The sequence below is a fragment of the Leopardus geoffroyi genome, chromosome B1 (assembly GCF_018350155.1).
Source record: "Leopardus geoffroyi isolate Oge1 chromosome B1, O.geoffroyi_Oge1_pat1.0, whole genome shotgun sequence".
In the NCBI taxonomy this organism is placed as follows: domain Eukaryota; kingdom Metazoa; phylum Chordata; class Mammalia; order Carnivora; family Felidae; genus Leopardus; species Leopardus geoffroyi.
The window spans coordinates 204142523-204170470 of NC_059327.1; the positions used below are offsets into that span (position 1 = coordinate 204142523).

At 44.8% G+C, this 27948-nt stretch overlaps 1 protein-coding gene and 1 pseudogene across 3 annotated transcripts in view; one reads left to right on the forward strand and one right to left on the reverse strand.

Annotated features, from left to right (window-relative positions):
- FAM193A (family with sequence similarity 193 member A) overlaps positions 1-22877 on the reverse strand; it is a 167839-nt gene extending 144962 nt beyond the window's left edge. For 2 of the 3 annotated variants that reach the window (XM_045474783.1, XM_045474778.1), the window contains exon 1: positions 21034-21115. The gene's annotated coding sequence lies outside the window, so the exon portion shown is untranslated. Of the gene's footprint in view, positions 1-21033; positions 21116-22539 lie in introns of those variants that run through there. The other variant, XM_045474779.1, reaches the window with a different exon arrangement.
- Positions 3973-5772, forward strand: LOC123596258 (annotated as a pseudogene).
- Positions 22878-27948: the final 5071 nt, after the last annotated feature.

Genomic DNA, 27948 nt, shown 5'->3' on the forward strand with positions numbered 1-27948 from the left:
AGCAGTCTTTACTGAAAAAGGTCCCTCTCCCTTAAATACACACGGATCTAAATGGAAGAAATACGATATATCATTTGCACTTACTAAATCATGCTCATCAATTTTCAATCCCGTCAATCAATTGCACAAAGATTTTTGCTGAAATTCAGCTAGTCAAATTTTTTAAATGTTTGTTTATTTTTGAGAGAGTGAGCGCAGGCGGGGGAGGGGCAGAGAGAGAGGGGGACAGAGGATCCGAAGCGGGCTTCACGGGCTCTGCACTGACAACAGAGAACCTGATCTGGGGTTCAAACTCCCAAAGCACGAGATCATGACCTGAGCCAAAGTCAGACACTTAACTGACTTGAGTGAGCCACCCAGGCCCCCCTCAGCTGGTCAATGTTTATCTTCCTCACAGTTCTTCGTTTTTACAGTAATCAGGAGGCATATCACGTTTTTGTAGTTTTAGTAAGCTTAAAAGTAAACTTTCCAAAAAGCTTCTATAGACAGCATAACAATTTCATCCCCCAGTTTAAGTGTGCAGTAAGATGACTATTTGTATTCTTAGCAACAAAACAAAACACAGTGGCGGCAACTCTAAACACCCATCTTCAAGATGCTCTCCACAGCAAGAGTTTCTTTCGAAAAGCAATTTTCCAGTCATTGTTAAAATGTCACCTTTACCTTGGGGGGGCAGATTAACTGTTTATTTTCTCAAAAACACTGAATTTGTTAGGTAGCTTTCTACTGAAAGCCCCTTATTATTACAGAAAAGATCAGCAAATTTACAACACTTGTCTTTGTGTAAAAGAAAAACACTCAATTCCCCTTCAGAATAAGCAGTGCTTCTAATTTTGCCACAAGACAACCAGCAAAGCTCATACTTAAAACACTGTAAAGATTCCCTCCTTTTGTAAAGGGCTCAGGCTGATCCCTTATATGATTCTGGCTTCCATTTGTCACTGTAAGAACTTACTTATGCATCACGTGGTGAATAAAATTCACATGTGCTGTTCCTTCTGCCATCCTACCCTACCCAAAAATCTTTATTTTTTTTTTAAATAAATACAATATTTTTTTAAATAAATACACCGGTTATACCTTATTTTCCCACAAACCCCTGTTAATTAAAGAAATCATTTCGGGGTTCCCGGCTGGCTCAGTTGATGGAGCATACGACGCTTGATCTCAGGGTTGTGAGTTCAAGCCCGACATTGCATGTAGAGATTACTTAAACAAAACTTTTCAAAAAATCACTTCAGGACACGTATGCTCTAGGATACTCAGCATCACACACACACCACAAAAGTCCTCAACCTGAATCTACAGAAAGCATAACTTGAAACTGCAGCAGGATTCTCGCAGACTCACGACACCGAGGCTTTTTAATCTCCAGGAAACAACTTTATTGGTGCCAGCACCACTCAGCTGGGTTCGTACCCAAAGAACTGACACCGAACATCACGTGGCATAGTTTTTAAAAATATATTTTCTATTTCTTTGTCTCCCACATATGGTAACACACATATACGTGCAGTCTGATTAAGTAATCTCAGTTTACAAGGTCATGAGGGATGTTGTCTCGTAGGCACACAGCCAGATTACCTTGAAATTTTCTTTCTTTCTTTTTCTTCCTTCCTTCCTTCCTTCCTTCCTTCCTTCCTTCCTTCCTTCCTTCCTTCCTCCCTCCCTCCCTCCCTTCCTTCCTTCCTTTTCTCTCTCCTTAGGGAGGGGACCCTATCACAAAACCTGTTTAGAAGCAGGTTTCAGCGCAGGTCTTGATCTCACAGTTTGTGAAATCGAACCCTGTGTTTGGGCTCCACAGACAACACACAGCCTGCTTGGGATTCTCTCTCTCTCTGCCCCTCCCCGGTTTGCACACACTCTCTCTCTCTTAAAATAAACCTAAAAAAAAAAAAAAAAAAAAAAGCATGTGTTTCCATCATCCCAGAGCAAACCCCCCATTATGTGTTCATCATTATTTATTCTAACAATTTAATTTTTCAAACCTTCTGCAATACTTTCTATGAATACTCTGAAAGTATTTGCTGACAAAGTAATGTATTTATTTTGGTGCCATCTTGTTTCCTCCGTACTATTTCAGCCTTCTTGCCTCCCCACTCCCCGCTGCTGGAGAACAAACTTCCCCCAATGCTAGGTGGCTGCTCCGGCTCTGAGTGCTAGGTGAGCACAGCACATGCCAAAGACTGGCCCGACCAACCCCACAGCTGAACGCTGTACTTTTTGTTCTGGAAGTCACTCTCGGGAGCCCAGCCCAGAGACCTGTTCCGTCTGTCGTTTCCGTAATGTTGTATCCTCCTAATTCTCCGTATTGCATGTCTGTCTGTGCAATTAGCTAGAGCCGCTGCTGCATCTGAACCTTTCAGAAATATAAACCCTCAGGAGCTCATCCTTAAGCTTAATGAAATTTTATAAAGTACCAGATCAAGTAATGTAGAACTTTAAACACTGCTACAAAATTTACAGCTGTTTCTCGCTTAGTTTGCAAACACTTTGCTGACTATAAAGGCTCGCTACTTTCCCTCCCTAACATTTCAAGGCAAGATAACCACTCTGGGTATGGCTCATCACTAATAAAACTGCATGTAACTCCACACTTCAAATCATCTTTGAGAGTCGGTTCTCAGCTCTGCTTAGATCATTTTCCTGACTTCATTACGTGGCTAACAAAGAGCCTATGCAGGAAGCAGAGGAGGTGCCATCAATTTCCTGATTGTTGCATACGCTTTCATTATTGGCACTGTCTTCAATCCAGGGTTTCTGTGAAGACTACCTATTTTGTGGAGACCTCTTTAATTAAAATTAGACAGCAGAATTCACGAACATACTTAACGAGCACTCTCTAACTGCCACAGGCTTCACGCTGTCAGGGAACAAACTTCCTCTCCTGCCGCAGGACACCTCAGCAACGATGCAAGACTCGTGCCTCAAATACAGGGCAAGTGAGGGCACCAATCTCAATTCACGTAACAAGCGTTTGTCAGGCACAATGTCTTACTGGGAAATGGAAGGACTAAAGCATTCTTCCCGCAGCAGCAGGGAGCACCTGATCCACTCCTAGTGCGCCTCTCAAGCACCCCTCACTTAAGAGACCTCCGCAGTAGGTGATGGGTAATCTCTGAAAGTGTGTGACCAAAGGACTGACCATCAAAAAACAACAAAGTTGGAAAAGATCCTTAGGTTTACCTAGCATAGTCTTACCTGACAGATACAGAAACTGTGTCCAAAGCACAACCACATACATCTTTAGGCAAAAACTGATTTTGAAGGGTGCCTGGCTGGCTTACTCAATGGAGCATTTGACTCTTAAACTCAGGGTTGTGAGTTTGAGCCTCATGTTGGGCTCTGTGCTGACAGCTCAGAGCCTGGAGGCTGCTTCGGATTCTGTCTCCCTCTCTCTCTCTGCCCCACTTCCACTCATGATATCTCTCCTCTCTCTCTCTCTCTCTCTCTCTCTCTCAAAAATAAACATTTAAAAAATACATACATACATACATAAAAATAGAAAAAAAATCTTTAAAAGAAACTTATTTTGATGGGGCACCTGTGTGGCTCAGTCAGTTGAGCATCCGACTTCAGCTCAGGTCATGATCTCTCAGTTCATGAGTTTGAGCCCCACAATGGGCTCACTTCTGTGAGCCTGTCAGCACAGAGTCTGCCTTGAATCCTCTGTCCCCCTCTCCCAGTCCCTCCCCCACTTGCACTCTCCCCAAAATAAATATATATTTAAAAAATAAATTAAAAAAAATTTTTTTAACGTTTATTTATTTTTGAGACAGAGAGAGACAGAGCATGAATGGGGGAGGGTCAGAGAGAGGGAGACACAGAATCTGAAACAGGCTCCAGACTCTGAGCTGTCAGCACAGAGCCCGATGCGGGGCTCGAACTCACGGACCGTGAGATCATGACCTGAGCCGAAGTGGGCCGCTTAACCGACTAAGCCACCCAGGCGCCCCTAAAAAATAAATTTTAAATTAATTAGAAAAAAAAAGTATTGTGATAAATTATGTAGTAAACAAACCTCACTACTCATTCTGTAATGTGAAGGGAAGAATTTAGTCTAAACATGGACAGGCTGGGAACTCGAATTGGAAGAGGCGAGTCCGGTCTCAAAATGGAGGGCCATGATCCAAAGGAACCAGAGCAGTTGAGAAAACTGTTTATTGGTGGTTTGAGCTTTGAAACTACAGATGATATGGGGCGGCCGGGTGGCTCAGTTGGTTGAGCGTCTGACTTCGGCTCAGGTCACAATCTCGCGGTCCGTGAGTTCGAGCCCCGCGTCGGGCTCTGGGCTGATGGCTCAGAGCCTGGAGCCTGTTTCCGATTCTGTGTCTCCCTCTCTCTCTGCCCCTCCCCCGTTCATGCTCTGTCTCTCTCTGTCCCCAAAATAAATAAACGTTGAAAAAAAAAAAATTAGGGGCGCCTGGGTGGCGCAGTCGGTTAAGCGTCCGACTTCAGCCAGGTCGCGATCTCGCGGTCTGGGAGTTCGAGCCCCGCGTCGGGCTCTGGGCTGATGGCTCAGAGCCTGGAGCCTGTTTCCGATTCTGTGTCTCCCTCTCTCTCTGCCCCTCCCCCGTTCATGCTCTGTCTCTCTCTGTCCCAAAAATAAATAAACGTTGAAAAAAAAAAAAATTAAAAAAAAAAAAAAAAAAGAAACTACAGATGATAGTTTAAGAGAACATTCTGAAAAATGGGGCACACTTACAGATTGTGTGGTGATGAGAGACCCCCAAACAAAACGTTCCAGGGGCTTTGGTTTTGTGACTTACTCTTGTGTGGAGGAGGTGGATGCAGCAATGTGTGCTCGACCACACAAGGTTGATGGGCGTGTAGTGGAACCAAAGAGAGCTGTTTCTAGAGAGGATTCTGTAAAGCCTGGCGCCCATCTAACTGTGAAGAAAATTTTTGTTGGTGGCATTAGAAGATACAGAAGAATATAATTCGAGAGACTACTTTGAAAAGTATGGCAAGACTGAAACCACAGAAGTTATGGAGGACAGGCACGAGTGGAAAAAAGAGAGGATTTGCTCTTGTAACTTTTGATGATCATGATACAGTTGATAAAATTGTTGTTCAGAAATACCACACTATTAATGGGCATAATTGTGAAGTGAAAAAGGCCCTTTCTGAACAAGAAATGCAGTCTGCTGGATCGCAAAGAGGTCGTGGAGGTGGATCTGGCCACTTTATGGGTCGTGGAAGAGGAGGCTATGGCGGTGGAGGTGGTGGCAGCAGGGGTAGCTATGGAGGAGGTGATGGTGGATATGATGGATCTGGAGGTGATGGTGGCAACTGCGGTGGTGGGCCTGGTTCTAGAGGTGGAGGAGGCTATGGTGGAGGTGCACCAGGATATGGAAACCAAGGAGGTGGATACGGTGGCGGTGGTGGAGGAGGATATGACGGTTACAATGAAGGAGGAAATTCTGGAGGTAACTATGGTGGTGGTGGGAACTATAATGATTTTGGAGATTATAGTGGACAACAGCAATCAAATTATGGACTCATGAAGGGGGGCAGTTTTGGTGGAAGAAGCTCGGGCAGTCCCTATGGTGGTGGTTATGGATCTGGTGGTGGAAGTGGTGGATATGGTAGCAGAAGGTTCTAGAAGTTTTCAGAAGAAAAGGGCTACAGTTCTTAGCAGGAGAGAGAGCGAGGAGTTGTCAGGAAAGCTGCAGGTTACTTTGAGACAGTCGTCCCAAATGCATTAGAGGAACTGTAAAAATCTGCCACAGAAGGAACGATGATCCATAGTCAGAAAAGTTACTGCAGCTTCAACAGGAAACCCTTCTTGTTCAGGACCATCATAGCCACAGTTTGCAAAAAGTGCAGCTATTGATTAATGCAATGTAGCGTCAATTAGATGTACATTCCTGAGGTCTTTTATCTGTTGTAGCTTTGTCTTTTTCTTTTTCTTTTCATTACATTGTGGTAGTGGTACCAGGAATAAAAAATTAAGGAATTTTTAACTTTTCAAAAAAAAAAAAAAGAAAAGAAAATAAATACACATGGGCAGGCTGAGTTCACTTGCCAGAGATGAGGGGAAAGGCCTCAACCATCACTCAGGAAGCAAGTACATACAGCCCCAGTGTCACAGACGGGCTGATCAACCAGTTGCTGTTATCAGAAATCTCTACCACACGTTAAAATCATCAAGTGTAAGAATGAACCTGAAAGGAAGAGCGGGACGTAGAATCACCTGCATCAAACTGAGTGTCTTAAGTGCAGGAACAGGTGAGCACAACCAAAGCCAAGAGTAAGCAGGAGAGCCAGGACGGTGCCATTTAAAGAAGGCAAAAGAGACTCCAGAAAGGTGTATATAAGCACGATCAAATGCAACAAGCTCAGAGGACATCAGGATTGAACAACAGGATTTGGTGACATATTATCACTTAATGACCTCTGGGAAGGCTGATTAAGGTGACAGGCGGATAAGGGAATAAAACAGGAACTGAGGATAAAGAAAGTAGAAGCAACCAATATTAACCAATATTTCAAGTTATTTGGTGGCAACAGGCAGAACAGGGTCAGACTGAAAGGTATCTTAAGTGGTTAAGCAAGGTCAAGAGAAGGACTAAGGGGGAAGGGAAGACGGGCAATTCAAAATCTAGGGGCGCCTGGGTGGCTCAGTTGGTTAAGCGTCAGACTTCAGCTCAGCTCATGATCTCACACTCCGTGAGTTCAAGCCTCGCGTCGGGCTCGGTGCTGACTGCTCAGAGCCTGGAGCCCGCTTCAGATTCTGTGTCTCCCTCTCTCTCTCTCTGCCCCTCTCCTGCTCACACTCTGTCTCTCAAAAATAAATAAATGTAAAAAAAAATTTTTTATAAAAATTTAAAAAAAAAATCTGAATGCTAAGGAAAATAACCCAATAAAGGATGAAAGACTCCAGACCCAGGAGGGAAAGAACAGAGAGGTTTTGAACAGACTTCAAGACAATGTACTCACATAAATTGTGCAGTGAGTTTCCATGGGTTAACCAGACTCGCTAAAATCTATCAGGTAAGAACCCCTGGAATATAAGATCGACTTTGGAAAAAGAGTGCAACGCTTTCTTCCACATTAGACAAAGAATACAGCACATTTCAGAAAACAAGGGAAAGAGGCGGGCACTGCAGGAGCTGACACCAACCAGACTGTCCGCAGAGCCACACTTTCTGAGCGTGCACTACGGGCACAGAGCAGGGTTTGGAAGAAAACGTCCCAGTGGACTAGGGGTTCCAATCCAGTCTGCGAGTGGTGGCTGAGCTAAGGACGGACACCAAGGGAACCCCGAAGGGCGGCAACAGCCTGGCCGAGGATGAAGGAGGCACACTTCCCACAGGGACAGCCCATGACCTCTTAGAAAGAAACAGCAGTTAACTGGGCAAAGAAGGGAAAGGAACACTGCAGCACCAGCACCAACAAAGGCACACAGACGAGGACACAGCCACATCCTGCAAGCAGAACGGTGTGACGGCTACCGGGCCAGACACAGGTGGCGACAGCCGCAGGACAACAAAGTGGGAGGAAGCAGGAGCCAGGATGACAGCCTCTCCACTCGGCCAGACAGTCGGTCAGGCGAGGCGTGGAAGAGCGAGTTCAGGTGTCATCCGAGGAGAGCGGGGACCCCCAAATGCTCAGACAAGAGGCAGGGTCACCTGGAGCGGGGAGGATGTAGTGCAGAGCACGCTCCCAAGAAGAGCTTACAGAAAACGTATCGACAGAGATTAGAGCAAGGAAGGCAAGGACAGCAGGTGGCTTTCTGCATCTCGGGTAGATCACTGGTAAGTGACCAGCGCCACCAGGAGCTGAAAGGTGCAAGAGGGGAAGCTGACTAGGACAACTGGAGGGATTTTCCCAACTCAACTCTTGGGGCCTCAGCTTCCTCAGCGAGCAGATATAAACTCAGCAAAAACATGTGCTCCAGTTCTGTGGTCTGCCGATCCCAGCATTCCAACCACGACACTGGTGTGGGCACCTGCAAAATGTGCAAACATAAAAAAACCCGTCCAACTCGCAGTCTGTGGAGAGGCACTGAACTGTAATGACTGCTTGACAGACCTGACTTTCCTAATAACCTTTTTTAAACTGAGATACAACTGACCTATTATTCTTTTAAAAGAAGGGAGAATGTTGACAGGAGCTGCAATTTAAGCCAGTTAATAAGGGATGCTGTTTTTTATTCTTCTAAAAACAGAAAGCAACAGCAATATTATAAGCACGCTCAAGAATTCATTTATGGGATTTCTTTATCCAGAGAAACCAAACAGCTTTGTCAAGGGGCTGGCGACTCTCTTCTCTAAGCTGTACTGACCATCAACCAGGGATGCACCTGCAGGGGCAAGTCCTCACCTTCCTTCACTGGCCTCTAAAGAAGGGACTAACCTCTCAACAAGAACTTGGGGGGAATGTTTACATTGCTGGGCTACTTTCAACAGTGCAGTAATTACCAAGCATTAACAGAAGAATGAAGAGAATTAGAAAAAAAAAGAATTAGATTGCAGCAAACTACTACTTAACAATTCCACTGAATTTTGGCATTAATATAAAATTACTATCATACTTTAAACATAAACATTATTCAGCTTTTTGTAGGCCTTCCTTCAGAAAAATAAAAATTAACCTTCCCATCCCATAGATGAGGCAGCTAAAAATAATCAAAATTAAAATTCTGGGCCACTAAATGCAAGATGATGTCCTAAACTGGGTCCTGGAATAGAAACAGAGTATATGTGGAAAAATTGGTGAAATGAAAATAAAGTCTGTGGTCAATAATATTGTACCAATTTTATAGGGCGCCTGGGTGGCTCAGTCGATTGAGCATCCGACTTCGGCCCAGGTCATGATTTCACAGCTCATGAGTTCAAGGCTCACGTCAGGCTCTGTGCTGACAGCTCAGAGCCTGGAGCCTGCTTCAGATTTTGTCTCCATCTCTCTGCCCTTGCCCTGCTCACATACTGTCTCTGTCTCTCTGTTTCAAATGTAAATAAACGTTAAAATTTTTTTTTAAACGGGGCACCTGGGTGGCTCAGTCGGTTAAGTGTCCGACTTCGGCTCAGGTCATGATCTCCCAGTTGGTGAGTTCAAGCCCCTCATAGAGATCTGTGCTGACAGCTCCAAGCCCGGACCCTGCTTCAGATTCTGTGTCTCCCTCTCTCTCTCTGCCCCTCTCCTACTCATTTCTGTCTCTCAAAAATAAATAAATAAATAAATAAATAAATAAATAAATAAATAAATAACCAATCTCTTGGTTTTGACAAATATACCAAGGTTACATAAGATGTCAACATTACAAAAAATTGAAGGGAATATGGGAACTCTCTATACTAACTTGGCAACTTTTCTGTAAGTCTAAAATTATTCTAAAATAAAATTTTAAAAAAATGGGTTTTTTTATGTTTGTTTATTTATTTTGAGAGAGAGCATGTGTGTGCATGCACACACGAGCAGTGGCAGGGCAGAGAGAAAGAGAGAGAGAATGTGAAGCAGACTCTGCCTTGTCAGCACAGAGCCCAATTCGGGGCTCAATCTCATGAACCATGAGGGCCACCCAGGTGCCCCTAAAATAAAAAGGTCATTAAAAACATCCTGGGCTCAAAGAAGTTAAATTCCCCAACTTCTCATTCAGTTTCAAGATGTAACTTATACTGTACTCAAAATATTTAAGAGAAAAATGTCAGGGTGCCTGGCTGGCTTAACTGGTAGAGCACATGACTCTTGATCTTGGGGTTATAAGTTCAAGCCCCACATTGGCTGCAGAGATTATTTAAAAATCTTAAAATGGAAAAATCAATTTCCACAGGAAATGGGATAAGCCAATGCCATATATATTATTGGAATTACTCTAAGTTTACAAACTAAAGTTGATTTCTACGGTAAAAAAATAAAAAATACTTTGTAGGTCCATGAGATACAAATTATTTGATCCCAACTCGTATTGATCAAAGTCCCTCTAAAGACAGCTTGTGTCTCCATGCCAGTGTGTTCCAGCCAATGAGTTCAGAAAGCCTATAGGGTCAACAAGAGTCCAATAAAGGAGACCTGGGTGGCTCGGTCAGTTGAGCATCTGACTTTGGCTCAGGTAATGATCTCACAGTTTGTGGGTTCGAGCCCTACATCAGGCTCTGTGCTGACAGCTTGCTCAGAGCCTGCAGCCTGCTTCAGATTCTGTGTCTCCTTCTCCCTCTCTCTGCCCCTCCCTGCTTATGCTCTCTCTCTCAAAAATAAATAAATTTTTTAAAAAAATTTAACTTCGGCTCAGGTCATAATCTCACAGCTCATGAGTTCGAGCTCCATGTCGGGCTCTGTGCTGACAGTTTGGAGCCTGGAGCCCGCTTTGGATTCTGTGTCTCCCTCGTTCTCTGTTCCTCCTCCACTCGCTCTCTCTCTCTCTCAAAAATAAATAAAGATTAAAAAAAAAAAGAGTCCAATAAAGAAAGCTATACAATGACAGAAGCAACCTATACTAGCACCAAATAGATATTCAACTAGCAATTAGGCCCAGGAACAAAGGCCTCAGGTTAATAAGAGTTAATAAGTATATTTCACATACATATTATAAAGTAAAAATATACATAATGAATGGAAATTAATCAAGTAACTGTCTATGAAGAAACACACTTCAAACATAATTATATGGGAGGTTGAAAATAAAGAAATAGAAAAATATACCATGCAAATATCAATGAAAAGAAAGCTAGAGTGGTTATGTTAGCATCAAACAAAAAATGAGCACGAATATAAAAGAATTCAAAAAATCATCACCACCTGGATCTCAATAACATTCAGAGAACACTCCACTCAATAATGGCAGAATATATGTTTTATACCCATAAGTAGTATTCACCAAGACAGACCATACAACCTTAAAATTTCTTAAGAATTAAAATCATACAGGGGTGCCTGGGTGGCTCAGTCGGTTGAGTGTCCAACTTCGGCTCAGGTTGTGATCTCACAGGTCATGGGTTCGAGACCCATAGCTACAGAGCCTCTCTCTCCCCCTCTCTCTGCCCCTTCCCCACATGTGGTCACGCTGTCTCTCTCTCAAAAGGAATACACTTAAAAAAAAAAAAATTACAATCATACAAAGCATGTTTTCTGACCATACTAGAATGAGACTAGAACTCAGTAACAGAACGGTAACAGGAAATTAAACATACTTCTAAATAACCTGTGAGTCGAGGAGGTTACAGCAAAAGCATGGCTTACAGGGAAATTTACAGCACTAAATACATATATTAGAGAAAAGAAGAATGGCCTCAAATCAATAATCTAAGCTTGTAGCTTAAGGAATTAGAAAAAGTAAAATCGAAGTAAGCCCAAAGGCAGAGTAATAAAGCAGAGTCAAAAAAATTCAAAATCAAAAACAAAAACAGGGGGGAAAAATCAAAGAGCTGGTTCTTCAAAAAGATGAAAAACTTGAAGAATCTCTAGCAAGACTGGCAGAAAAAAAAGGAAGGATACTCAATATCAAGAATGAAAAAGGGAACATCACTGCAGACCCTCACAGACACATTAAAAGGATAATAAAGGAATGCTACAGGAGCACCCGACTGTCAGTCGGTGCAGCGTGCAACTGTTGATCTTGGGATCATGAGCTCAACTCCACACTGGTGTAGAGATCACTTAAAAACTAAAATCAAGGAGAGTAGAGATCACTTAAAAACTAAAATCAAGGAGCACCTGGATGGCTCAGTAAGTGTCCAACTCTTGATTTCAGCTCTCTACTCTCTTCTGCTCCTCCCCACATCCATGCATGCAGCACAAGCTGTCTCTCAAGATAAATAAATAAATAAAACCTTAAAAACAAAAATAAGGGACTACTACTGACAACTCTACACACATAAATTCAACAACTTAGATGAAACGAGCCCTTTCTTTGAAAAGCACACACTACAATAGAGAGAAAAGAACAAGTCCTAAGTTATTTTATCAGGTCAACATTATACTAACACCAAAACCAGGCAAGAACAATATATAAGAAAACTACTGACATAGATTTCATAACAACAAATGCAATACCACTCAACAAAATATTAAACTGAATCCCACAACCAAAAAAGAGTAATTTACCACGACCAAGAAGGGTTTATTCCAGGAATGCAAAGCTGAGTCAATATTTAAAAGTCAATAATGTCAAAAAAAAAAAAAAAAAGTCAATAATGTGATCTACCACATTAGCAGTCTAAAGAAGAGAAGTACATGATCATATCAATTTGATTCAAAAAAGCATTTGGCAAAATTCAACATCTATTAATAAAACTCCTCAACCTAATAATGGGCATCTACAAAAATCTACAGCAGACATCATACTTTATGGTGAAATACTGAATGCTTTCACCCTAAAATCAGGAACAAGGAAATTGTACTAAAAGTCCTAGCCAGTGCAATGAAGAACGAAAAAGAAAGAAAAGGCATACATAACAGAAAACAAAGAAAAAAAAAAAAAAAAACTACTCAGACACGATGACTTTCTACACAGAAACTAATGAATCCACCAAAAACTCCCAGAATATGATTTTAGCAAGATCAAAGGATAGAAGATAAACACACAAAATTTAATTACATTTCTATATACTAGCAATGAATAAATGAAACTGAAGTTTTTTTAAAAAACACCATTTACAGAGGTTAAAAAAAATTAAATATTTATGTATAAATCTAGGAAAACATGTACAGAATCCATCTGCTGAAAACTACAAAACACCAATGAAAGAAACCAAACATGAATTATAGGTCAATTATATCTCCATTAAAAAAAAAAAAAAGGAAATCAAAAATGACCAAATAGAGATGCATACTATGTTCATGGATTGGAAAACAACATAGTAAATGTGTCAATTTTCCACCAAATTGATCTATAGATTTAAGACTATTCTATTCAAATCCCAGAAGAATTATTTGTAAAGATAGGCAAGCTTATTCTAAAATATATGGAAAAGCAAAACACCTAAATAGCCAAAATATTTTTTTCTTTAAAGTTGGAGAAATCAGGGGCGCCTGGGTGGCTCAGGTCATGATCTCCCAGTTTGTGAGTTTGAGGCCCGCACCGGGCTCAGTGCTGACAGCTCAGAGCCTGGAGCCTGCTTCTGATTCTGTGTGTCTCTCTCTCTGCCCCTCCCCAGCTTATCTCTGTCTCTCTCTGTCTCAGAAATAAACATTAAAAGATTTTTTTTTTGAAGCTGGAGAAATCACCTTGCTCAATTTTAAGACCTGCAGTAATTAAGACATGGTATAGGCAATGAAACAGACCCACAAATCAATGGAACAGAACGGAGAGTACAGAAATAACCCACACTCAAATAAGGTCAACTGATTTCTCACAAAGGTGAAAAGCCAATTCAGTGGAGAAAGGATATCCTTTCGACAAATGGGTTTGGAACAACCGGATATCCATATGAAAAAAAAATATGAATATATATAGATAGATATGAATAGTTCATATGTACATATAGATATATATAGATATAGATATATATAAATAACTCAAAATGAATCACAGATCTAAATGTAAAACTATGAAACTTCTAGGAGAAAGCATAGGGGAAAAAAAAATCTTTATAACCTGAAGTTTTGTAAAACAAAGAGTTTACAGATATGACAGCAAAAAGTAGGATTCATAAAAGAAAAATCTGGTAAGCTGAACTTCATCAAAATTAAAAAAGCTATAGACTGTAAGAAAATGTTTGCAAATTGCATATTCAACAAGACTCCTATCCAGAATTATAAAACAACTCTCAAAACTCAAAAGCAAGAAAATAAACAACCCAATTAAAAATAGTCAAAGTCCTGAATAAACACTTCACCCAAGAGGATACAAGAATGGCAAACAAATACATGAAAAGTGTTCAATATCAGTAGTCATTAGGGAAATGCAAATTGAAACCACACCATACCACACCTATTAAAATGGTTAAGATAAAAAACTACGGACAAGTAGTGCTAACAAGGATGCAGAGTCACTGGAACTCTCAACATTGCTGGTGAAAAGTCAAAAAGGTATGGCCACTCTGAAAACGAGTCTGGCAGTTTCTTATAATGTTACCATATGACCCAGCTCCCACTTCTTAGTATCTACTATAGAAAAATGAAAATTGAATTCCATACAAAAACCTGTACACAAATGTTTTTATAGAAGCTATATACATTTTCACCAAAACCTGGGAAGAACCTCGATGTCCACCATCGGGAAAATGAATAAACTGTGGTATATCCATACAATGGAATAGTACTCAGCAGTAAAAAGGAACAATCTATTATTGGTATATGCAACTGGGATGAATCTCAAAGTGATTATGCTGAGTGAAATAAACTAGCCTCAAAAAGTTACATGCTATATGATTCCATTTATATGACTCCTCCAACAGATAAAATCATAGTAACAAAGTACCAGCTGCCAAGAGTTTAGGGGGTGGAAGAGAGTACGATCTCACAGGGATTGCACAAGGGAGCTTTTGTGGGCAAAGAAAGTGTTCTGTATCCTAACAGTGGTAGTGGTTATGCTAATCTATATAGATGTGTCTATATAATCCAAAATCCTATACATTTTAAAATATCAATTTTACTACATGTTAATTTTTCAATTAGCATACAATAAAACCACTTAGAAAAACTGCCTGGTAATATCTACTAAAGTCAAACCACACATAAACTTAGCAACTCCACTCCGATATATATGGACATATATTCGACTGAAATGAGTACTCATGTCCACCAAAAGACGTGTACAGGAATGTGCTTATCAGCTATAAAACAAAATAACTTTGGGATGCCTGGCTGGGTCAGTTGGTAGAGCACACGACTCTTAATCTCAGGGTCGTTATTTCAAACCCCGCGTTATGTATGAAGCCTACTTAAAAAAAGTAAATAAAATAAAATAACCTGAATGTCCATCAATATCAGAATGGATAATCTGTGGTATAGTTACACAATGGAAAAAGATGTATGCCATCAAAAAGAATGATGATGGGGCACCTGGGTGGCTCAACTGATTAAGGATCCAACTCTTGATTTAGGCTCAGGTCATGATCTCACAGTCTTTGAGTTCAAGCCCCACATTAGGGCTCTGAGCTGACAGTGCAGAGCCTGCTTGGGATTCTCTCTCTCTCTCTCTCTCTCTCTCTCTGCACCACCCCCTGCTTGTGCTCTCCCTCTACCAAAATAAATAAACATTTAAAAATATATTTAAGGGGCGCCTGGGTGGCTCAGTCAGTTAAGCGGCCAACTTCGGCTCAGGTCATGATCTCGCAGTCTGTGAGTTCGAGCCCTGCGTCGGGCTCTGTGCTGACAGCTCAGAGCCTGGAGCCTGTTTCCGATTCTGTGTCTCCCTCTCTCTGACCCTCCCCTGTTCATGCTCTGTCTCCCACTGTCTCAAAAATAAATAAAACGTTAAAAAAATTTTTAATTAAAAAAAAATAAAAAAAAAATAAAAGTATATTTAAAAAAATAAAAAAAATGATTGAGTTGCTATGTCAACAACACAGGTGCACCTCAACGTTGAGCCAAAGAGCACTTTCACAAGAAATTCAAATACAGCCCAAATGCAGAACAGTGGTGGGATGACTGCAAACGGGAACAAGGAAGCATTTTAAGGTACAGGGAATATTCTAGATCTATATTCTATATCTTGGTATACTGGTTACATGGGTGTGCACATGCATAAAATACTCAATCACACAGGTGCTCCTTGCAGCTGCACCAAATTGTTAATCTTAGTTAAAGCACATAAGGTTCTAGATCTTTATTTGACATACTCCCTCAGGTCACTAAGGCAAATGTGAACTAGGAAGAAAGTTATGACTGAACTTCATTTCATCACGGCAGCAATGCCTGCAACACACCCCAATGTGCCTCGAGATTCATAATCATACCATCTAACTATGTATGAATGTGCTGTAGGATGGCCTTTAAACATTATTAATAGTATCTCCTTCTTGCCACTTTTCCTTGCTGAAAAGGATTTATGTTATTACAAATGCTCCCTATACTACAACAGGTTTCTCTGACTTTAAAACTTCATTCATTCATTCATTTAAACAGAGAGAGGGAGAGAAAGAGAGAGAACATGAGAGGAGCAAAGAGAGAGGGAGAGAGAGAATCCCAAGCAGGCTCCACACTCAGAGCAGAGTCCTATGCGGGGCTTAATCCCAGAGCTGTGAGATCATGAGCTGAGCCGAAATCAAGAGTAGAACGCTTAACCTTAACCGACTGAGCCACCCAGCTGCCCCCTGACTTTAAAACTTTAAAATCGCAGTTTGGAAATGTACTTTGCTCCCTACCGCCAAATGGCTTCCTTTCACAAATCTCTAACAGCATTACAAAAACAGCTCTAAATTCCCTTTTGAGTCCACCATGAGTGTAAACTATGTGTAAGTTGATATTCCAACAGCCAGTGACTGGGTCAATTTCCATAATAGAGGAATTCTGGTCTTTGCAAATAACATGGGCGTGGCTGAATTTTGCACACCCATTCAGAAAACAGAACTGTGATTGTGTAAATATTTTTATTTTGTATATAATACCTAAATGTTTAATTGTTAAAAAGTGAAAAAGCCAAGATCAGTTTTATTCGAAAAAGAAAAAATGCTGGTAATATCAGGTGGTAAAGTACTATTCATCTTTTTGCTCCGTAAGTAATACTCACTGTAGAAAAGTCTTAAAGTTTGCGGAATGTGCAAAAAGGAAAAAAGAAAGCCATCAGAATTTCCACCCCAAATTTTTTTTTCAAGTAGGCTACATGTGGAACCCAAAACGGGGCTTGAACTCACAAAACGTGAGATCAAGACCTGAGCTGAGTTCAAGAGTCAGAAGCTTAACCAACTGAGCCACCCAGGCGCCCCAACCACAAAATATTTTGACGCATATCGTATCAGACTCTCCTATGCAAATATAGACACACAGATATTTTACAAATATGGGTTCATCCTACAAATGTTTTCTATTGTGGGGAGCCTGGCTGGCTCAGTTGGTAGAGCATGGGGTTTTGAGTTCAAGCCCCACACTGTGTGTAGAGATTACTTAAAAATGGAATCCCTGGCGCACCTGGGTGGCTCAAGTCATGATCTCGCAGTTCATTAGTTGGAGCCCAGCATCGGGCTGCTGTCAGCATAGAGCCCACTTTGGATCTTCTGCCCTCTTCTCTCTGCCCCTGCCCCACTTGAGCTCTCTCTCTCTCAAAAATAAACAAACATTCAAGAAAAATAGAATCTTTAAAAATTATTGATGAGGGGCACCTGGGAGGCTCAGTCGGTTAAGCCTCTGACTTCAGCTCAGGTCATGATCAATATCACGGTCTGTGAGTTTGAGCCCCTCGTTGGGCTCTGTGCTGACAGCTCAGAGCCTGGAGCCTGCTTCGGATTCTGTCTCTCTCTCTCTCTCTCCCTCTCTCTCTCTCTCAAAAATAAATGTTTTTAAATTGTTAATGAGCTACAAACGTTCTCTGTTTTATAAGCTTCCTTATTCACTCAATACACCATGAACATTATGAAAATTATATTTTAAAATAGAAATGCAAAACAATAAGATATATTCATGATACCCTTCACCACCAACCTTTCATTACAGGGCCAACCTTTTTTTTTTTTTTTTTTTTTTCAACGTTTATTTATTTTTTTGGGGACAGAGAGAGACAGAGCATGAACGGGGGAGGGGCAGAGAGAGAGGGAGACACAGAATCGGAAACAGGCTCCAGGCTCTGAGCCATCAGCCCAGAGCCCGACGCGGGGCTCGAACTCACGGACCGCGAGATCGTGACCTGGCTGAAGTCAGACGCTTAACCGACTGCGCCACCCAGGCGCCCCTACAGGGCCAACCCTTTATTGTTGCATCAGAGCAGACCACCAAATGAGGCTATTAGAACGGGGCTTATCCAAGACCCAGCCATGCCCACTGTTCTTGACCGCATACTGTGTTCCCATTCCACAAGCAGAAAAAGCTTGATCGATAGCATCCTGTGGCAAAGTCCTTAATAAAGTCCAGCCCAGCCTCCTGGAAAATAATGACTGTGTACATACGTAACAGTGCGTGCCACCAGGCACTGTTTATTTATTTAATTCGTACAATAACCCTAGAAGCTAGGTGCCAGATCACTTAGAACACTGAAGCAGCCTGAGGTTTGACAGCTTGCTTGAGGGCACAGAGCCTATCAAGTGTGTATACTCAAGTTTTGCAGCCAAAGACTCTATAAGCTACATTGTATCTTCCTACTTACCCCTCAGCCCTTACTTCTGTGTAGAAGCCACCCACATGCACAAAGGCCCTCTGTGCCTGAGCAGCTACCCTGATGAAGGTGGTCCTCGGCTAACACTCAGGGCTGTGCCCAGAACACAGGATGCCTCCTGGGAATCCAGACGGTCCTTCCCCTCTTACTCCTCTCTCAGATACCTTCTGCCCTGGTGACCCTACATAGAATGGAAAGGATGCAACCCCAGAATCAATCAGAAGCTTCTTCTGGAAATGCAAGGCCAGTACCCACTCTCTGTTGTTTGTTGACAAACACTTCTTTGAATGCCTCTTCTGCACCAGACAAGGTTCCCCCAAAGAGTTCACCATCTATGGGGAAATAATCCAGAGGCTTCAGAATTACAGTAAAAATTTTTGTGATCAGTTATCAAGAACACTTTCAGCTTTGCCACCATGGGTATCTTTCATGCACTGTTATCAAAAATACTTGTGAAGAAATTTTAAAACTTAAGATACTTTATTTAATAACATTGTCAAGTTAGCTAACATATAGTGTATACACTGTAGTCTTGGCTTTGGGAGTAGAGTCCCATGATTCATGGCTTACATACAACACCCAGTGCTCATACCAACAAGTGCCCTCCTCAGTGCCCATCTCCCATCTTCCCCTCTCCCCCACCTTCCCCATCCACCCTCAGTGCCCATCACCCATCTTCCCTTCCTGCCCCCCCCATCCATCCTCAGTTTGTTCTCTGTACTTAAGAGTCTCTTATGTTTGCCTCCCTCTCTGTTTGTAACTTATTTTTCCTTCCCTTTCCCTATGGTCTCATGCTAAGTTTCTCAAATTCCACATATGAGTGAAAAAACTTAAGATACAACTTTACAGAGAATTTTTCTCAGAGCGCAAGTCACAAATCAATAGAACACAGTAAAGTAATTCTGTGTACTACAACCGTTTTACTAATGAAACGGAATGAAATAGAAAAGACAAAAAAATATCAGAATATCATTTTGTAGGGGCGTCTGGGTGGCTCAGTCGGTTGAGCACCTGACCTGGCTCAGGTCACGATCTCACGGTCTGTGAATTCGAGCCCCACATCAGGCTCTGTGCTGACAGCTCAGAGCCTGGAGCCTGGTTCGGATTCTGTGTCTCCCTCTGTCTCTGCCCCTCCCCTGCTCATGCTCATGCTCTCTCTCTCTCTCTCTCTCTCTCTCAAAAATAAAAACATTAAATATATATATACACACCACTTTGTAAAACTTCTGTTGTGTAAGAGGAAGCAGGCACTACAGGTCTTAATATATCTTATTTCTCACAGGGGATCATGGTCAAAAACCTTGACTCGTAAGTTTAACAGTAAGGCAGTCTTGTCAAAAATCATACTAGATAGATGGTTACATATGAGTTTGAGTAATGTGATTGGAATAATAAACTAAAAGAAGACTGTTTTAGCTAAATATTGCAAAATAAATGGGATTTATTAAAACCTGAAACAATAGTATCACCAACTTGTTTTTACTGAATGGGTAGAAGTGGTATATTTTACACCAAGCTACAGCAAATATTATCAACATTTTTGTAAAGGATTTGCATAGGCAGACGGCCTACTCTTACCTCCCCAGCAGCAGCAAACACTACCCTTAATTTACAGCTCAAAGATCCAAATGCCCAAACTTCATCCTTGACCCCAACAACTACACCTGTGTTGCTCTCCAGGGTATTCGAAAAGGGTAACCTCTGTAGAATGAAGTCCAGGCCTATGATCCAGGATGCCAAACAAACGTGACAACATCATCTAAAGAAAGCTCCAACAACTGCACTTTTTACACTACAGAGAACACTGAAAATACTTTAAACTGAAACGAAAGTACGCATGCGTTACTGTAAGTTCACTTAATAGCAAAAGCATCAGAAAGCCATACCACATGCAATCACTTATCTGCTCTCACTACAGACCATTCGTACACAATATTTAGAATCTTGCATAAAACAGTTTGCCTCATAATTTCGCACACAAATACCCCTGATGAGGCTTTTTTTTTTAATTGCAAATGTCTTTAAAAGAACTGAATGCAACAGTTCTAAAAACGCGACTTTCGCAAAGTCCATTATCTTTCAGTAGCCAAGGGAACGACTGGAAATGACCGTGTCAGGTGCACACCCTCCTACCGCCATCGTGTCTTCTGAAGTGTCGTGACCGATGTCAAAGGAACAAAGGTGCAGCAATCCACAACTGGTAGATGCACTGTGTGCCTGCTGCTTTCATCAACAACACAGGAGAAAAAAAAAACCATTTTTCAAATTCCTTAAGTTCAGACACTAAATATATGTCTGAGTAACCAGACCACCAATTACCCCTCAAACTTTTTTAAAAAGCTGGAAACGGAGAGCCAGGGCTCCGGAAGACTGTCAGGCGGCTCTCAAACGACCGTATCGGAGCCGAAAAAGAAAACTTCGAGGCAGGCACTACTCAGTCATCACTCGCAAGGGATGGAGAAGGCAGCCGCCGTGAAGCAACAGTGGAAAGCACTCTCAACTACGAAGGGAAGCCCCGCGTGTCACCTGACTCCTAATTCTCCTGGAATTGCACACCAGCAATTTCAAGGACGAGCTCCGCGCGGGGCGAGATGGCACCACCCCCGGGTCCGTGACAGCGGCGCGCAGGTGGGCAGAGGCACAGGCAGCGCCGCGCGCCGCACCCAGGAGATGCCGGCACCTGGCGCGGGCAGCCCGCGGGGAAGGCTGTCACCGCGCTAGCCGCCGGCGGCCCCGGCCCCGGCCCCGGCCCGCCCGTTAGCCCGCGCGGAGTCCGGCCCCCGGCGGGAGGGCCGCCCGCGTCCGCCCGCCCACCCCGCCCCCGCCCCGCCGCCGCTTACCTCGAAGTAGCCTCCGGGGGCGGCGCCGCCCGCGCCCGCGCCCGCGCCGAGGGGCCCGTTGGCCGCCGCCGCCGCGCCGCCCGGGGCCGCCAGGCCCGCGGCCTGGGAGCCGCGCAGCGCCGCCGCCGGGCCGGCCTTGCCGCCGCCCGCACCGCCGTTGCCCCCGCCCGAGCCGCCGCCGCCGCCCCGCTTGTTCTTCCGGCGCTTGGCCCCGCGCTTGGCGTCGGCCGGGCTCATGGCGGGCGGGCGGGCGGGGAGAGGGCGCGGAGCGGGCGCGGGGCCGCGGGCGGCGGCGGAGGGCGGGGAAGGCGGGGAGGCTGAGGCGGCGGCGGGGCGCTCCGGCCGGCCGAGGGCGGGGGGGGGCGCTACGCGGGGTCGCCTCCGGGCGGGGAGGGCCGGGCGGGCGGGAGCTGCGGGGAGGCCGCTGGGCGGGAGGAACAGCGAGTCCACCGGGCCCGGCGCCGCCGCTGACCAGAGTTAGAGTCCAATATGGCGGACACAAGGGGAAAGGGATCCCAGTTTACGTCGGGGGAGGGGGAAGGAGCGGCGGGGAGGGGGAGGGGTGTGGGCGCCCTCCCCCCCCCCCACGCCTTACTCCGCCCTCCCGAGCGCCGCTCCCCCTCTGCCTCGCCCGCCCCCTCCCGCCGTTAACGAGCGCCGGCGCGCAGGGCACGCCGGGAGTGGGAGTTCGCGCGCCCGCGTCGCCGCCGGGGACACACGGTGGGATGACCACGGTTCCCGTCAAGCCTCGCGCGGCCGAGCGCCCGGACGCCGAGAGGGGCTGAGCCGGGGGTTGGGGGGAGTCGCCTGCGCCGGTGACGTCACCGTCGCTGTACGCACAGCCCAGTCACGCCCGCGTCGCTTGGCCTTCTGGGAGTTGTAGTTGGACGGAAGGGCCGTGCCGGCGCGAGGCACCGTCGCCCGCGGTGGACGAACTACAGGGTTGGAGACGAGGAGTTCCGCCTCTTTGACAGGCACGCATACGCCCCGGCGTCCTGCGCCCCGCCCCCCGGGTGCCGCAGGCCGGCCCGGCCCCCGGGATGCACCAGGCCGGGAACCGGGCTCTGGCCCGCCGGGAGGGGCCCGGTGACCTTGGTCCGGCTCTGGGTGCGAGTCCGCCTCCCCCACTTTCTGGCTCTGGGACCTTGGGCCGGTCCCCTAGCCAGAACCCAGGTGACTCGCTGGGGATGAGAACGACCTGCCTCGTGGGCTTGGGTGGGGTTCCGGAGGGCGCCTGGCCCAGCGGTGCGCGGAGCTGCTGCCCCGAGAGCCCGGGCGCCTCGGGTCGGGGTCCGCCCTGGGAGATGGAGCAGCCTGTGCAGAGCAGCCGTGGCTGTACCAGGGCCCGGCCCGGCACACCTGTCGGTTCGCGTAGGACCCCAGGGCCTGCAGACGCCCTTCCCGAGCTCGCCCTCTCCCTGCTCCCGCGTCCGGGGCTCTGGTGCCTAGTGACCGGGCAAGGTCCCGGATGGTCCCGACGTTTCTCGCGACCTCGCGTTCACCCACCTCGCAGGGCGTGCCTCCGACCGTCCCAGGTCTTGCAGTGCTCTCTGCCCCGCGGGGCCTCAGACTCCCAGGTCAGAAATCTAAGCTCTCCGCCTGGACCCTCTTCCTCCCCGGGCCGCTTGCCCATCATCAGCAAGCCCCAGGTACAGTTCTGCCCTTAGGACAGGAGCGGTCCTTTGCCTAGGCCCTGCATTCCTGAGCGCCCCACTTATCACAGTCACCGAGACACCAAAAACATCCTTTCCCCCTCGGGTTCTGTGGGTGGTTACAGGGCCGAGATACCGTTAGCTCTGGGCCTGCCCACATCTCTTTGCCTAACCTCACCCTTGCCCCAGCTGCAGTCACCGTCTTCAAATCCTCTGACCCATTCTTCGTGACACAACCAGAATGAGCTAAATCAACCCTCTGCGTAAAGCCCTTCAGGGACTCTACTTGTCAGCAAAATAAAGGCCCCTCCCACCTCCCAGAGGGTTTTGGATGACCCTGCCCTGATGGTGGTGTTTGAGAGAGTGGGTGGGGGACGCCTGCTCAACCTCCTTTGACACTCCTCCAGGTAAACAAAGTCTTGGGCTGCTCCCCACCCCACGGGGGCTGGGTCAGACACTCCCTTCTCCCACAGCCCCTTTGCTTTCCTTTATCACAGCACATAGACACTAGATTGAGATTTTTGGTATTCACCAGTATCCCCGGAGAGGTCTTAGGGGACTGGGAGGACATGGGAGTGCCTGACTCATGCACCTGTGAATCCCAGCTCCTGCCAAGCAAGGGCTGGGCACACACCAATCCAGTATTTGCTGGATGAATGAATGACATAATAATGACCATTTGCCAAATAGTTATGTACCAGCCACTCTGCCTGCTGCTGTAGCATCTCATCTAATCCACATAACCACTCTTGAGATAGGCACCATTAGCTCTATATTATGGATGAGAGACTGAAGTTCATAGATGTTAAGGGATTTGTCCAAAGTCATCCTGATAGTCAGAGGCAGGGCCGGAATTCCAATTCAGCTGTCGCTCTGGTGTGACTTTTAGGTTCTGGCTGAGCACAGAGTGATACAGTTGGGAGTTCCTCTGAGGGCCACAGACCAGGGAAACTTCTCTAAGGTGAACTGAGCAAGAGCCAGTCACTCACAGAAAAGGTATTTCAGCAATGCAAGACTCTGGAGCAGAGACAAGCTCCCTAGGTCCCAGGAAACTACAAAAGCCACTGTGGCTAGAGCAAGTGAAGATGGCCGAAACTGTGGGCATCCGTAAGGAAGCAGGATTTTGTTCTAAATGCAACTGGGAGCCATGGAGGGTTCTGAATAGAGTGTGTCAGGGTAGGATGTGTATTTTTGACAGAACTCCAGATGTTGTATAGAGAATGGATGTCAGGGGAGCAAGATCGGGATGCAGGACACTCCTGACAACCTTGTAGGGTGCAGAGGGTGCTTCTTGGCAAACAAGTGATGAAGCAAAGGCATGAGCAGTTGTTCTCAACCTTTGTATTTCATTAGCTTCCCCTAAGGAAAAATGCATAAGAAATTAGGGGGGGGGGCAGTTAAATACTAAGGAATAAGATTTTGTCTGGCAAGGCTAAGCTCTGGAGGGCCACAAAGCATTGTAATATCTAAAATTTGTTTCTCCCCCTAAGAATTCATCTTCACCCCCCTTGAGGAGTGTATTAGCATTCACCACAGAAACAGTACCAACCTCTATGTATGTGTGTGTGTGTGTGTGTGTGTGTGCAAGAGAGGGACTGAGGCTGATTTATTGTAAGGAATTGGCTTACAAAATGATGGAGGCTGGCAAGTCCTGAAATCTGCAGGCAGCAAGCTGGAAACCCGGTTCAAATCCAAAGGCCTGACAACCAAGAGGGTCAATGGTATAATTCTAGTCCAAAAGCCTGTAGGCTGGAGACCCAGGAAGAACTGATGATTTGGTCTGAGTCCTGGGGTAGGAAACAACGATGCAGCTCAGAGATACTCAGGCAGTGGGAGCTCCGTCTTTTCTTCAGGCTCTCAACTGATTGGATGAGTCCCACTGACACGGGGAGGGCAATCTGCTTTGCTCAGTTTACTGATCCAAATGGTAATCTCATCTTCACAAATACATCCAGAGTCACACTTGACCAAATGTCTGGGCACCTGTAGCCCAGTCAGGTGGACACATGAAATTAACCATCACAAGGGAGAATGTACAACATAAAGGCCAGGAAAGGTCTTAAATACGCTTAGAAGTAAGAGAAGCTCAGTTCAGCAGGAGTGTGAGTGGTCACAGGGAGGTGTGGGCAGTGACCTTAGAGAGGACTTAAGCTTGGTGATGGCCATTCAGCACACTGAGAGCCTCTTGGAACTAACTTGCAGGGAAAGGCAGCATATGTTGGATATGTTTTTGTAAAAGTGAAGTTTTATTACTTTCATAATGCAATAAATATTGTTGGGGCGCCTAGGTGGCTCAGTCGGTTAAGCGGCTGACTTCGGCTCAGGTCATGATCTCGCGGTCCGTGAGTCCGAGCCCCGTGTCGGGCTCTGTGCTGACAGCTCAGAGCCTGGAGCCTGTTTCAGGTTCTGTGTCTCCCTCTCTCTGACCCTCCCCCGTTCATGCTCTGTCTCTCTCTGTCTCAAAAATAAATAAACTTAAAAAAAATTTTTTTTTAAATAAATATTGTTGACCAAGATATGAATATGCACTAATAACACAGGACAACTTTTAACAAAAAATTAGATAAGTTCATTATTTCACAATTCATAACCCGTAAGCATTACATAACAATGAAAGCCTTTTCTAATTTCTGCCTTTATTAAGTCTGTGGAAAGAACGGTTGGACACCTCTGCTCAGGCCATTTCCTTGCCCCAAGCAGAACCATAGCAGCAAGCTTCTGTCCCCAAGCAGGGCACAGGGAATTCTCTGCAGAAACTTAACAATGTGAGGACAGATACGAACATACATACTATATTGTTTGGGGATAGCAAATAATCAGGCCGTTCTTGACCCTCACCCAAAATTGAAGTCTGTAGGTCAATAAATTTCTACCCACATGGAGCTTCTAATCAGCTTGTAAACATGAGAAACAGTCAAGGATCACCAGTCATTTAAGAAACAGCTCAAGCACAGGGGCACCTGGGTGGCTCAGGCGGTTAACCGGCCGACTTTGGCTCAGGTCACAATCTCGCAGTTCATGAGTTTGAGTCCCACATCGGGCCCTGTGCTGACAGCTCAGAGCCTGGAGCCTGCTTCGGGTTCCGTGTCTCCCTCTCTGCCCCTCCCTGCTCCCGCTCTGACTCTGTCTCTCTCAAAAATAAACATTTAAAAAAAAAAGGCTCAAGCACAGATTAAAAAACAACGGGTATGAAAGAGGGACAGGCAAAGAAAGTGTTAACGGAAGGAATCAGAAAATTTTCAAAAAGCTGCTAATATTCTGAAAGATATTTAAGAAAATAGTCTTGGAAACTAAAAATACAGGCAAAATTGTAAAAGAAATTCAGCAGAAGGTTGCAAGATAATGTCCAGGAAGTTATCCAGAAAGTAGAACAAAAAGATACAGAAAACACTTCTTGGAGAGAAATGAGACGTATAAAAGTTCAAACCAGGAGATCCAACAACTTTCCAAGGGTTCTAGGGGGAAAAGTGGAGGGAAATAACTTTTGAAAGAAATACAGTTTACCAGAAATAAAGACTTGAGTGTCCAGGTTGAAAGAGTCCACCAAGGATGGTGACTAATTGTAGAAAGTCAGAGATAAATAAAACGGCCTAAAACATGCAGAAAGAAAAAGAGGAAGTCATATTTAAAAAAAAAAGGGAGGGGGGCGCCTGGGTGCTTCAGTGGGTTGAGTGTCCGACTTCAGCTCAGGTCATGATCTCACCATCAGTGGGTTCGAGCCCCGCATCGGGTTCTGTGCTGGCAGCTCAGAGCCTGAAGCCTGCTTCAGTTTCTGTGCCCCTCTCTCTCTGCTCCCCACCCCCCACGCTCTGTTTCTCTCTTGTCTCTCAAAGCTAAATAAACGTTAAAAAAAAAAAAAAAAAGACACAGGGAAAATTTCTCACTAAACGTCTTAGCAGTAACAACATTTGGTGCTAGATAGTGGAGCGTGGATTTCAAAATTCTGAAAGAAAATCACATACAATGTAGAATTATATGGACAACAATTCTGGAGATTCAAACTGCATTTTTCAGGTAAACAGACTGTAACATGACAACAAACCCTAAAGTACCAGGACAGGCATACCTGGGAGATAGTGGGTGTTTGGTTCCAGACCGCTGCACAATGTCCTAAAACTGTGAGTCAAACAAACTTCTGGTTTCCCAGTATAAGAGTTATGTTTGCAGTACACTATAGTCTGTTAAGTGTGCAATAGCATTTTGTATACAAAAAAAAAAAAAAAAAAAGCCATACCTTAATTTAAAAATGCTTTGCTGCCCAAAAATGTTAACCATCACCTGAACTTTTAGTGAGTTGTAATCACAGGTTACCGCAACAAATACAATAATAATGAGACAGTTTGAAATGTTGTGAGAATTTCCAAAATGTGACTGAACAAACAGTTCTGGAAAAATGGGGCCAACAGACTTGCTTGACACAGGGTTGCTGCACACCTTCAATTTGCAAAAGACTCAGCATAGCTGAAGCTCGCTGAAGCGAGGCACAATAAAATAAGGTATGCCCATAGGTCTAGTTCTCACATACGCCTGAGACTGTTAAGTATCTCTCCTCTGTCTTATAACAGACATGTGACCTCAAGGGTCACCCAATCTTGAGAGTGATGGAGAACGGCTTGGAAATTAAATGTATAACCAGGGGCGCCTGGGTGGCGCAGTCGGTTAAGCGTCCGACTTCAGCCAGGTCACGATCTCGCAGTCCGTGAGTTCGAGCCCCGCATCAGGCTCGGGGCTGATGGCTTGGAGCCTGGAGCCTGTTTCCGATTCTGTGTCTCCCTCTCTCTCTGCCCCTCCCCCGTTCATGCTCTGTCTCTCTCTGTCCCAAAAATAAAACGTTGAAAGAAAAAAATAATAAATAAATAAATGTATAACCAAAACTGTAAACGAAAACCAGCAGTTGGGTTGGAAGATAAAGTTAAGATTCTACAGAAAGCAGAAAAAGGCAGATGGAAATAGGAGCGAGGGGGCCTGGGTGGCTCAGTCAGTTGAGCGTCTGACTCTTGATTTCGGTCAGGTCCTGATCCCGGGATTGTGGGATTGAGTTCTGGATCGGTCTCTGTGCTGAGCGTAGAGTCTGCTTAAGATTCTCTCTCTCTCTCTCTCTCTCTCTCTCTCTCTCTCTGTCTGTCTCTGTCTCTCTCTCTCTCTCTCTCTCTGTCTCTCTCTCTCTCTGCCCCTCCCCTCCGATTGCACATTCTAAAAAAAAAAAAGAAGAAGAAGAAGAAATAAAGAAACAAAGAAAAAATAGGAGAGAAAAGATAATTAC